The following is a 2,672-nucleotide window of genomic DNA, read 5'->3' on the forward strand; positions in this document are numbered from 1 at the left end:
CAGGAGGTACATCTATTCATCTGCTCCCCGTAAGGCTGCCACAACCGGGGCTGTGCCAGGAGCCAGGAGGAATCAGGAACTTCTTCCAGGTCTCCCACGTGGGTGGCAGAAGCCCTACACTTGACCATCTTTCGTTGCCTTTCCTGGGTCAGTAGGATGGAGCTGGATCACAAGTAGAGCATTCAGGACACAAACAGGTGCCCAGTGGGAGGCTAGTGTCCCTGGCAGTGACTTTGCCTGTTAGGCCACGACACCAGCCCACTGTTGCGATAGCCTATAGCAAATTTAAAATAACAGTATTTTGCTCAATTATTTGAATTTCCTTTTAAAAGAGACCACATCTTGACTGACTGTGACAGAGAGTGGTCTCCCTTGAAAAGAATCTTAGTATTATTTGTAGGCAAATCCCCTTCAAAGCAAAACGAAGTCTTGTTCTGCTACCCTAATCTTAAATCTTTCCTAGGCATTTCATATGCAAGTTCTTGTTAGTTTTGAGTGATTTGTTTACTTTATTTGAAAGGCGTAACTGCTCCATTTCCCATCCAGCTCCCTGCTTGTGGCCTGGGAAAGCAGGAGAGGATGGTCCAAAGCCTTGGGACCCTGAGCCTGCGTGGGAGATCAGAGGAGGCTCCTGGCTCCTGGCTGTGGATTGGCTCAGCCCTGGCCATTGTGGCCGCTTGGGGAGTGAATCATCAGATGGAAGATCTTTTTCTCCTCCCCTGCAGCAGAGCCGCCCACATGCCTGCCCTGTTCCCACATGATCACTTGCGACTCTGAGGATACAGCTGAGACCATGCTGAGAGGCATCTAGTTGTTGGGAACTGGTGTTGCACAGAGGGCTTGGGGTCTGTGGCTTATTGCAGCATTAATATGTGTATATGTTTGTGTGTTTGTGTGTGTGTGTGGGGGGAATGATCCAGTTTTAGAATCAAATAACTTTTGGGGAGTGTCAAATTAAGCCAGAATTCAGTCTTCTTCATGGCAGGAATCCTTAGAACCTTGTTTATTTACTTATTTAGAAACTTATTCATTCCATTCAAAAGGCAAATTTACAAACAAGGAGGTGGAGAGAGAAAAATAGAGAGGGAGAGAGGATTTCCCATTTGCCAATTCACTCCCCAAATGGCTATGACGGTCAGAGCTGATCTGATCTGAAGCCAAGGAGCCAAGAACCTCTTTCCAGTTTGCCAGGCAGGTGCAGGGTCCTAAGGCTTTGGGCCGTCCTCAACTGCCTTCCCAGGCCTCAAGCAGGGAGCTGGATGGGAAGTGGGGCTGCCAGGATTAGAACTGGTGCCCATATGGGATCCCAGTGCATGCAAGGCTAGGACTTTAGCTGCTAGGCTACCATGTGCTGGGCCTTCAAGTCTTTTTTCTTGTTCTGAATGTTTATCAATGCTTTGCTTTAGTACTTTGAAGGTTTTATTTTCCTAACACAATCTTTGAATCCTTTAGACTATTTGTGGGTTTTTTCAGGGGGCTGCAGGTGAGCGGACACAGCTCTCCATTTCCCAAATGTTAGCTCATCATCCACTTCCTTCCTTCCTTTCTTTATTCTTCTTTAAGATTGATTCAAAAGGCAAAGTACACAGGGAGGTAGAGACAGAGAAACCTTCATGAAAGGGTTAATTGTAAAGGTGCCTGTACTCCTGGAAGTCCGGAATCTCCAAAGAGACACCTGCATCCTTTCACCAGAAAAGCTCCTGTTTCCTGAAAGACCAGGAGGCAGGCAGGCAGAAGACGGGGATAACCTTGGAGTTTTTGGATTTGCGGGAAAGACAGCTCCCTTCGAGGCATGCTGTTTTATGACTGTCTGCGTTGAAGTGACATGATCAGGACCCCCAAGCCTACATGTTGTAAATTCCTGTCGCATACTTTCTGTTTTGTGTCACTGTTAGCCCCTAATCGTATACTTGCTCGCTGTCATGTAGCTTTTGATTCTCTTACTATAAAAACCCCACGATTGTTTCGTTCAGGGTACTTGTTGTTTATGGCAACAGGTTGCCCCTTGGACTAGACATTAAAATCATCTCACTCGCCTTGGAGTCTCGCTCGGATTCATTGAACCCCAACACCTTCATCCACCAATTCTCTCCTCAAGTAACCACAGCTTCTGAAACTGGGCTGATCCACAGCCAGATGCCAGGAGCCAGGATATTCTTCTGGGTCTTCCATATGGTTTGCAGGGGTTCAAGGACTTGAGCCATCTTCCATTGCTTTTTTCAGGCACATTAACAGGGAGCTGGATCGGAAGTGGAGTAGTTAAGACTTGAATTGATGCCCATACGGGTTGCTAGCACTGCAGTTAGCAGCTTTACCCACTCTGCTACAATGCTGGTCCCCACATGCTTTCAATGACTAAGTCACCCCTTCCCCACTGATCTGAAATACAATTTTTATCATCACCTAGATTGCTGTCGAATCTTGGGTTTGCTTCTGGATTCTTGGCTTTCTTCAGATGTACCAATATTATTCTATTTTTGGGTATCCTGGATATTTTCATGTGTTTTCATATTTTCATGTGTTTTATTTTGGAATCATTTTTAAATCTGAAATAATTATGTTCATCAATATGGCTTGGTATTTTATTTTCTTACACTGAACTTACTGAGTTCTGTTTTGAAAAAAAATTTTTTTTATTTGAAAGGTAGAATTACAGAAACGGAGGGATGATT

This window comes from Ochotona princeps, chromosome 6 (assembly GCF_030435755.1).
Source record: "Ochotona princeps isolate mOchPri1 chromosome 6, mOchPri1.hap1, whole genome shotgun sequence".
NCBI classification, from domain to species: Eukaryota; Metazoa; Chordata; class Mammalia; order Lagomorpha; family Ochotonidae; genus Ochotona; species Ochotona princeps.